The sequence below is a fragment of the Eulemur rufifrons genome, unplaced genomic scaffold, assembly GCF_041146395.1.
Source record: "Eulemur rufifrons isolate Redbay unplaced genomic scaffold, OSU_ERuf_1 scaffold_265, whole genome shotgun sequence".
Taxonomy (NCBI): Eukaryota; Metazoa; Chordata; class Mammalia; order Primates; family Lemuridae; genus Eulemur; species Eulemur rufifrons.
In genome coordinates this window covers 109885-120000 of record NW_027183047.1, presented here as the reverse complement: position 1 = coordinate 120000, position 10116 = coordinate 109885, and positions in this window count along the sequence as shown.

The window sequence follows — 10116 nt, the reverse complement described above, 5'->3', positions numbered from 1 at the left end:
GATCCGACAAACCCCAGAAGAGGACACGCCTCCATGATCGCTAGAGAAGACGCTTTCTCGCCGAAGGTGGATCGCCCCCGACCCCCGGTCGCCCCCGTAAGGGCCCTGGGCGGAGGCGTTCAGGCACGCCCCGGGGAGGTGTGGGGGGGTCTGCGGCATGGGGCAAAACACGCACGGTTGGCGACTCCTGAGCGTTCGCGGTCGGGGCCCCTGGTCCAAAAGCCACCTCACTTCGAGGGGGACACTCCCCCGTCGGTATGGGAGAGGGGTCACCGAGGCAGACCAGGCCGGTGGCAGAGGCCCCCCACGGGGCCGGCCGGCACCACGTCGCCGGCCCGGCCCCACCACGATCGCCCACACGACCGTGCAACCACCCCACCTCGGGCAGGGTGGGAAGAGCACAAGCCGTGCGCTCGCCTTTCGAAGTCCGCCACGCACACATCGTGGGGACGCCGAGACAACGCCCCCCGCCCGCCCACGCAGCGCAGGAGGATGCCTCTAGGCTTGCCCGCCTCGACCCCCCCCAACCCCAAGCACGCTGCTCGAGGGTGTACCCAACGCAGCAGACGCTGCAGCGGCGACCAGAGGGGGACGCCGGGAACGAGGACGACAACCACCGCTCGGTTTCGGGCACCTTGGAGAACAACCCGGTGCGCTCCGGGGGCACCACAAAAGGGCCACGCAGACCCAGCAGCCGCGCGCCAAACGGGGCGCGCGACCGGGCGGGCGGCACGGCCCCGCACCCGTCCGTCACGGGCAGGGGGGACCCCGGCCAGGCAACAGCCACACAGGGCGAGCGAGGGCTGCCCGCTGCGTCAAGAGGACTCACGACCCCCCGCCAACGCCACGAGGCCGAGGGCGGGGCGACCGCGGTCGGGCCGGATAGTCTCGCACCCGCGCCTCCCACGCACCGCCCACAGGCGGGGAAGGAGAGGTGAGGTGCCCGCGGGCAGAACGAGAAGAGCGGCCACCATTCACCACGAATGGACCGTCCCTCGCCTGGCACGCGGCTCAAGGCCCGGGAGAGCACGACGTCACCACATCGATCAGGCCCCGAGGACGGGGAGGGTTGGGGGAGGTCAGTCAGGCCGGCGAGGACAGCGATCCGAGGAGCCCGCTTCAGCCTCGCCAGCCCCGCCTCCCAAGCACAACCCAAAGACGAGGACCGCCTGACACGCAACGGCACAGAGCCAGCGGGGTAAGGGGGAAGGTTGCCGCAAACCTCCCCCCCCCCGGGTGCCGTCTCTCGAGGGGACAAGAGACCAACGCGAGAGGCGGGCACCACCGTCGGGACACTCCGACGCCCTAGAGCCGGCGCGCGGGCCCAGGCGGTCAGCTCAAAGGGAACAGGGCAGGGCGCTGGATCCCCACGAACCCAGAACCCTGTCCGCGTGCGGAGGCCCAACCCCTCCAGCGACAGTCGCCGAAGGACAGCGTGTCAGTACTAACCTGCAGGCGGAAGATGACGATATGAGGTGATCAAAAACACCGCGCAGGAAGACGGGGACCGAGCCACTTGAACACGCCTGCCCCCACGACACTCGACACGGCCACCTGTCCCCAGCACGTCCCCAGCGCCAGCAGACAAGGGGCACTCAGGGACATCTGGTCGGCCCCCGTGGCGTAGAGGGCCAGGGAGGCCCTCACCGTCCACGCGCGCCACCCAGGGCCCAGCACGGGGACTTGTGGAGGAGAAAACATCGGGACGGGACCGCCACGGCCCACGAGCGGCCGCGGGCCGACAGGGGTCGCCCTCGCCGGCCACCCAGGGCCACCCAGGGCCCGGTCCCCGGCCCCAGCACGGGGACTTGTGGAGGAGAAAACATCGGGACGGGACCGCCGCGGCCCACGAGCGCCCGCGGGCCGACAGGGGTCGCCCTCGCCGGCCACCCGCGCCACCCAGGGCCACCCAGGGCCCGGTCCCCGGCCCCAGCACGGGGACTTGTGGAGGAGAAAACATCGGGACGGGACCGCCGCGGCCCACGAGCGCCCGCGGGCCGACAGGGGTCGCCCTCGCCGGCCACCCGCGCCACCCAGGGCCCGGTCCGCGCCCCCAGAGTAGGACTCGGAAGAAGCCACGGACGACTGGGTGCCACTCACAGGGCTGTCCCTGCCTCCTGAGCGGGAACCAGGGAAAATGGGTAGGAAAGGCGAGGCCGAGGGAGAGGGACACGCATGCACGGGACGGCGGCCGGTCGCCGGACACCCTCCTCTCCCGCCCGCGTGTGCCGTCTCCTTCCTGTCCCCGCGGGGTGGGTCGGGTCTCCAAAGCGGCCACAGCGTGCTAGTCGACCTGCCCGGGCAGCCCCGCAAGCCGCCTGGCTGGCTGAGCCTGGAAGCGCGGCGACAACGTCCTCCCGCCACACAGCCCTGCAGGCCCAAGCTCTGCCTCCCAGATGTCCCAGCCGGCGTCCCGGCACGAACCAGATGGCCCCGCGAAGGCTGCTTGCTTCCCGGAACTCAGCCTCGCTCGCATCGGGGACTGTCCCCTGCTTTGCCTGCTGCACCGAAGATTCAGAGGACAAGAGACTTGTAGAAAAGCGGCCGCCAGGTGGAGCCCGACCACAACCGGCGCCAGCCACCAGAGGTCTGCTGCAAAACACGGGGCAACCCTCTGGAGCCCATCATTTCAGAGTCCAGAAGGTCCCCCGGGGGCATCAAACACAGTCCCCCTACTCCCCACGGAAGCCATCGAAAAATGACGGGTCAGTCTAGGGCCACGCCACCCTGAACGCGCCCAATCTCGTCTGATCTTGGAAGCTAAGCAGGCCCCGGCCTGGCTAGCACTGGGATCAAAGAAAGGATGGGTCGGCCCGACCACCGACATCGTCCACCAAACCCGTCTCTGCACAGACCACAACATAGCCGAGAGACAGACAGGCAGAAACAGAAACAGAGAAAGGGAGAGAAAGGAAAAGAACAGAAAGAAAAGAGACGGAGAAACAGAGAGAGAAAGTCAGAAAGAAAAAAACAGTAAATAAGAAAAGACAGGAAGAGGGCACGGGGAAGAAAGAAAAAGGAAGGGAGGAAGGAGATAGGAAACACAGAAAGACAGAAGGAAAGAAGAAATAAGGAAAGAAAAGACAGGCAGAAAGAAAGAGAATGAGAAAAAGGGAGGAAGGATGGAAGCAGAAAGAAAGAAGAAAGAAAGAAAGACAGACAGACAGACAGACAGAAGGAGGGAAAGAAAGAAAAGAAAAAGAAAGGAAATTAAGAGAGAAAAAGAAAGAGCACGGAAAGATGGAAAGAGAAAAAGATAGAGAGAAGGAAGGAGAGAGAAAGTATAGAAAGAGACAGAAAGGAAGAAGGAAGGAGAGAGAAAGGAGAGAATGAGAAAGAAAGAAGGTAGGAAAGTAGAAAGGGGGAAGAAAGATGGAAAAAACAGAGATAGAAACACAGGATAACAGGAGAAAGGAAGAGAGGAAAGAAAAATGGAAAGAAATACGGAAGGAAGGAAGGCAGGCAGGCAGGAAGGAAGACAGGAAGACTGAAAGAAGGAAACAACAAAGAAGTAAAGAAAAGGCAGAAGGAGGAAGAGAAAGAAAGAAAGAAAGAAAGAAAGAAAGAAGGGGGGGGGAGAGATGATAGGATGAGAAAACCTTTCTGTCGTGGAATCATAAAACCCCTTCCTATCTTAGGATCATGAAACCCAGGGTGGAACTATGATACACTTCACATTCTCAGAGCACGCCGGCTGGTGAAACAAAGAAAGAAGTCGGGGACAAAGAGAACACATTCACGGGGCCTGGCCGGAGGCCAGGGTGGGGCGGCCCGAGGCTGTCGCCAGAGCCATCTCTGTGGCAGGACGTCGCAACACGCCTACCGGATTTTCCCATAACGCTCGCCCGCCGCCAGGTGACCCCCGTCATCCACCGATCCAAGTGTCAGCCTGGAAAGGACGGGCTCCCTCGTGGGGGAGGGAGCGTGGGGGCGGGAGTGGGTACACACTGGGTCGCAGGCCTCCTCCCGGCCCCTCTCGGACCACGTCTCTCAGCCCTCGGGCACACTCCCCACCACTAGTCGACCAGAGAGCCCCCGGGGGCGGGGGGCCGGAGGGGGGCGTCCACGGCAGGGAGAGAGGACAGGGACCCATCGGCCCGTGCTAGATGCCACGGGTGGAGGCAGGACCTGCTGAAGACACACGAACAGTACGGAGAGGTTCAGAGCGGGGCCTAGGCGCAGCCACTCACGATGATTGGACAGACAGTTGGACTATCTGTCACGGTGGACCGAAGCGCATGAAGTGGGCGCTCCCGGAAACGGCGTGTGTGTGTGTGTGTGTGTGTGTGTGCGCGCGTGCGCGTGCGCGTGCGCGTGTGCCTGTGTGTGGGAGGGAGAGAGAGAGAGAGAGAGAGATGGGAGAAGACGGTCGGTACATTCACTCACTCCTGTACCCGGGCCAGTCGTTTCTCCCGAAGGACAGAAATCCATAAAACACCCACGTCTAAAGAGTGTTTACACAGAGCTAACCCTAGGTCGAATCAGTCAGGAGTCGAGTGCGGGGAATCCTATGGTCCCAAACTGGGACTCCAGTCCCGGCCCCATAGCAAAAGGGGGTCATTTCTCAGAAAACGCACGCACACAGAAACGGGTAACGTTTATACAATTTTATACCGTGGTAGTGACTTCCTTCCCCGAGCCCGTGTTCTTAGGATCGGTCTCACTACATAGTACTTTTTTTTTTTTTTTTCTGAGCTTTATTTTATTTTATTTTATTTTACTGTCATTTCGTTAGAGATGATGGGGAGGGGTGGCGGGGGAGCAGGGCATAGTTCACTCACTGGAAGCCTCAAACTCCTGGGCTCCAGCGATCCTCCTTCCTCAGCCTCCCAAATCGCTGGGACTACAGGCGTGTGCCACCATGCCCGGCTAATTTTTTTCTATTTTTGGTAGAGACGGGGGTCTTGCTTTTGCCGAGGCAGGTCTCGAACTCCTGACCTCAAGCGGTCGGTCCTCCTCCCCGCCTTGGCCTAGGATTACAGGCGTGAGTCACCAAGCCTGGCCTGGATCGGTTTTTAATAGGTAAGGTCTACGAGACATCCCAGTCCAAACATCGATTCGGTGGGTCTCTACAGGATTCCGGGCGGAGATCCGATCTGGGGTTTACAACGTGGAGAATTAAGGCCTGGCTAGCAAAGAGCCCAGTGACTGAAGAGGGACGATGCTCGTCAGTCGTACAGAGCCTGAAAAGATGCAACACGGGGAAACGTTTCCAGGTTCCTCTCAGAAGAGGATGTCAGATGAGATGCCGAAACGAAAAGAATGGGTTCAAGCCAAAAGGAAAAATAGATAAATAAGTCAATAAATAAAACTACGGGAGACAGCCAGGAGACACTGTTTCCTCAGAAATGGCTAGGAAGCCTCCCAGGATAACCTGGATAGCAGCATATGTTCCTCCTCCTCCTCCGGCTCCCTCTCTTGTGTTCGTGTTTGTTTTCTGTAAACGCCAAGATGGGGCAGGGGTGGGGGACACCACGCCGGGTGGGCGAGCAGATCACCCTTCCCACCACAGGAGGGAGCACACACACACACACCCACCCACCCACCCCGGGTCATCACTCTGTAGTTCCGCGTGAGTGAGGTGAGGCCCGGAACGGTGCTAGTAGCTTTCCAAGTGGTCAAAAAGAATGCACAATAACTGGACCGAGGCCTGTCTGGACGCTGTAAAGGCCCACTTGAAAACTTATGCTTGCTCGCTAGGTGACCGATGTCCGCTTGACCTATGTCTGTAATTGGAAATACGTACCTTGCGGAGATAAAACAAAGCAATTAACTTGTAACTAAGTGTTTAAACTTTCCAGCTGCCTGTCGTAAAATTGATTGTGCTTGCTTAACGCCTGAAAGAATGTTCCTTAATTGGAGCTATCTGTTTCTGTAAACCTGCTCGCTTAAAGACTGTAACCGAAACGAAACGGGGGCCCGAGGCTGGTCCCGGACCACACAGCTGCGGAGTAGGTGGTATAGTGTTGTTTCAACCGCCGTGCCTAAAGTCACGGAGCTCTAGCTTAGGATAGTCTGAAACCTTCCTGCTTTTTTCGGCTCGGGGCCATTCTCTGTACCTGTACCCTAACAGGGCAGGGGGTGGTCGCTGGCCAGCTAATATGGACTCATGACTTGGCTCAATTCGGTCTCTAGGTTGTCCTGTCTCGCACTCCGTACTATAACAGATGCCATACCGGTTCAACCCAGCTCTGAAGGAAAGAAATGCCGAGCGTTCCACTAGCCGGAGGAAGGCAAAACGCACCTCTGCCTTCCTCTGAGGGCACGTCTGAGTGAACGGGTCGTTCTCCCTGCCCGTCACCCCAAGCCCCTCATCCCGGACCCCACCACACCCGGCCTTGACCTCCTCGGCCCTGCCCACCAGGCCCCATCATGGCCTCTGGAGCCTGGGCTCTCTCTCTCTCCAGGCACTGGCACTGCCCCCCGCCCCCACCCCGGGACCTGAGATCCAGGGCCTCTGTCTCCCAGGCCTCCCAGCTGTCTTGACTTGCGGACTCAGTGCCTGCTCTGCCAAGAGAGACCTCTTGCTGCGGGGTGGCTCTCAGTGGCTGCATCTCAGCGGTCTAACGTGTCCCCCACCATCCACGTGGCCGCCGGCGTCAGGCTTCGGTGCCGTAGTGCCACCCTGCCTCCCTTCCGGGGGAATCCCACGCTGCCTCAGGCCCATTATGACCTGGAAGAGGCTGCACCTGTGGGGTCTGCCCATTTCCACTACCCCCCCCCCACACACACGTCACCCCCCGGCCCCCCCATAGGGGTTAGGAAGAAGGCAACACTTTCTGGTACAAGGGTTGAACTGAAGGGGCGAGTGAGTGGCCACCTGGCAGGGGCATCGCAACAGATGGCTGAAGAAGTCAGCCGCCGAGTGCAGAAATGTCACGGAACTTGGGGTGCCACTGCCTTGCTGAGATAGGGCCAGGGCAGGCTTTAAAAGGCTAAAATTCTCCCTGCCTTTGGTACGTTAATACAGAACCCATGGTCCTTTCTAATTTTTGATTCCCGGAGAGGCAGGAAGTATTCCAAATGGCCACGCCATGGCTTTTCTAAATTGCCCACAAGGCCTTCTCCGACCCAGCGGGTCAGGGGTTTGCTTTGGTGTTACATCGTGGTAAAAGAGACATCCCACAGCAGTGACCATGTCCATCGACTCCGTCGGCGCTCTCAGGCTCGTAGTCCCACTTTTCAGACAAGCCTGGATGGCCACTCCGTGTCACTCTTTGCCAAATGCCAGCCACTCTCCTCCCCGCCCCGCATCCCCCATTTGGCCACCACAACTCTTCATCCCCAGGCGCCCTCCAGTAAAGTGTGCTCCTGTCTGTACACCTACTCCGTTGGGGGCGGGGGGGGGGGGGAGGTGGCACAAGAGGTGGCTGGTGGCCGGAGCAGGCCCGCCACCTTGAGTGTGTGGAACAGCGCTGAGGATTTCCTAAGGGAAGAAAGAGGGTGGGGAGAGCGAGAGAGCATCTCCTCCTCGTGAACCTCACAGATGATTGAGGACAAACAGGCCTGCACGGGGAGGGTGCCGAGTCTGCACCAGAGAAAATGGCTTTGTGGGGGGGTGGGAGGGGAAGAGGGCAGAAAGATTTTCTGTCTTTTTAAAACTTCCCCCAGGCTTTTGGGAACTTGCAGCCCGGCCTGCATCCCTGAGGCACGTTAACTCTTTGGTTATAACTCCAGGTGGCCCCCAGGGTGGGCGGCCCACAGAGTTCAAGGGCTTTCTTCTCAGCAGAGACGGGACCTTTAGAACAGCTAACTGCAGTAATTGCCTGAAGCTGAGAACCAACCCTCCTTCCTTTAAAACCTCTGTATTTCTGCCTAGGCCTATGTTCACGAAATTTGGGGGTTTGAGACTGAGAAGCTCTACCCTATTTATTTCCTCCTTTGTCAGCAAAGTAGACTCTCTGTTTTCTTACTCCTCATACCGCTTGTCCTCGTTATTCGGCCTCGTGGACAAGCAGCTGAGCTTTCGGTCACAAGTCCACACCCCAGGGTGGAGGGGTCCAATCCACCCCTGTCCAGACCTGGGCCCTTCCTGCCTCCCTCTCGAGACGATCTGTTTGGCAGCCCAGCCGCCTTGGACTGGGCCACAAGGAGGACACAAAGTAAAGACCCAGCCCCCCCGCCCCCCCCCACACACGGTAGTGGCGGTGGGTGGCAGTTCTCCAAGGGTTTGGGGCTTTTCCTGAGGCAGGAGACGGAGGGGACTGATTTCTTTAGAGCTCCGTCCCCTCCCCCATGCGGTGTGCCGCCTGGAAGCGGCAGCTCGCGGGGCGGGGTCGGGGCTGAAAGCGGCTCCGCCCGAGAGAAGCCCGAGGCGGCTACGTGCAAGCGCGCATGCACAGTCAGCTCGCGGGGCGGGGTCGCGGCTGAAAGCGGCTCCGCCCGAGAGAAGCCCGAGGCGGCTACGTGCGAGCGCGCATGCGCAGTCAGCGCAGTGAGTGGGGGAGGGGTGGAAACCGGCGGAAGGGCTCCGCCGGGGGCCCGGCCATCTGTGCGGCCAGGCTAGGGGTTTCCCTCTTGGGCCGGGAGCTCGTACCCCGCCCCCAGCCCGCAGGCAATCCCGAGGGGCAGAAGCACGACTTGCTGGGCACCTCCTCGGGCGAAGCGGTCGCGGTGGCTGGGTTACGTGGGGCCCAGACGAGTCTCTGGTTCTGGGAGCGGCACCTCCCCCACGCGCCTCTCCTCTTGGGCCTTCACCCTCCCCCCCCCCCCCCGCTCCGGCCCCAGGGGAGGGGAGGAGTGGGGGGCAGGGAGACGACCTCAGGGAGGAGCCAGACCAACTGAATGAAAGCTTTTCATGAACTCGTGTGCCTTTCCCAGGGAAACACCATTTCTGGAGTCTATGAACTAAAATAAAATCTTAAGCCGCCCCCCGCCCGCCACCGCCAGCTGACCCGTCCCGTGGTTGGCCCAGGGAACCCTAGAAAAACCCTTAAACCTGAGCTGCTGCCCCGCAAGGACAGGGGAAGTCAGACACTCCTCCCTGATGGAGTCAGATTTTATAACAATGAGATACTGAATGTCCGACGGGCCTAAGGCCAGGCAAGACAAAGCTTAACGCATATCTAGCAGGCCAACCGTTTACTGAACTACAGGGCACTTGAGTTTTGGGTAAACTGTCCAGTGGCTTGTCTGTGATTAGCAGACCTCCTTACCTTAACTGAAAACATGATGCAAAGCCTTTAGGCAGAGGTTCATTTATGTCATCAATTGCAAATCAAAGAATCTTTAAACCCAGCTGTAAACCTGTAAACACCGCACCCTCCCTCCCCCGCCCCCCCCAACTGCCAGATGTCCTGCCTTTTCAGCCCAGACCAATGTACCCCTTCCATGTTTTGATTTGTGATTTTACATGTAATTCCTGTCTCCCTAAAATGTATGAAGCCAAACTGTAACCCACCCCACCACAATGGGTCCGCTTGCTCAAGGCTTCTTGGGCGTAGCTCTCTGGGCCATGATCACGGCCGTTGGGCTCAGAATAAAACTCTTTAAATTATTTTGCAGTGATTTGGGGTTCTTTTCCATGGACGAGTCAATCGTGTTCACATTATTTTAGCCTTGGGAGCTTTTTCTTTTCTATTATGTCTGATCCTGATCGCTAGCCAGGTATTCATTCATATTTTTGGTTGGTGGTGGTGCTCAAGCTCGTCTTTGTACATCCCAAATTGGCGTAAGCCACCGTGAATATGTTTTACACCTTCCAAGAGCTAGCGCTTATTGCCGTATCATAACCAGGGCTCGCAGCAATTTTTCTTTTTTTTTTTTTTAAAGCTGCTTCCACTTTCCACCTAGGTATACATACGAGTATACCCTTTAAATGAATGCTTGCATCGAGGAACCAGGAAGTGGTTTTTGTTGTTGTTGCTGTTGTTGTTTTCCCCCAGTCATTTATCTGCTCCTCAACCCTCATTATTTATCACACACACACACACACACACACACACACCCCCCATCTCTGTAGAAAAGCTCACGGAGATTGTTCATCCACCGCGTGCTTTCTGTTGACAGTATCTGAGACGATAAGGAGCACCATGCATTCTGTTCTAAGAGAAAAATTGCATATATCAGTATGATTATATTTTACTTCTTGTGTGAATTTAGTGGATCTCATAAAAG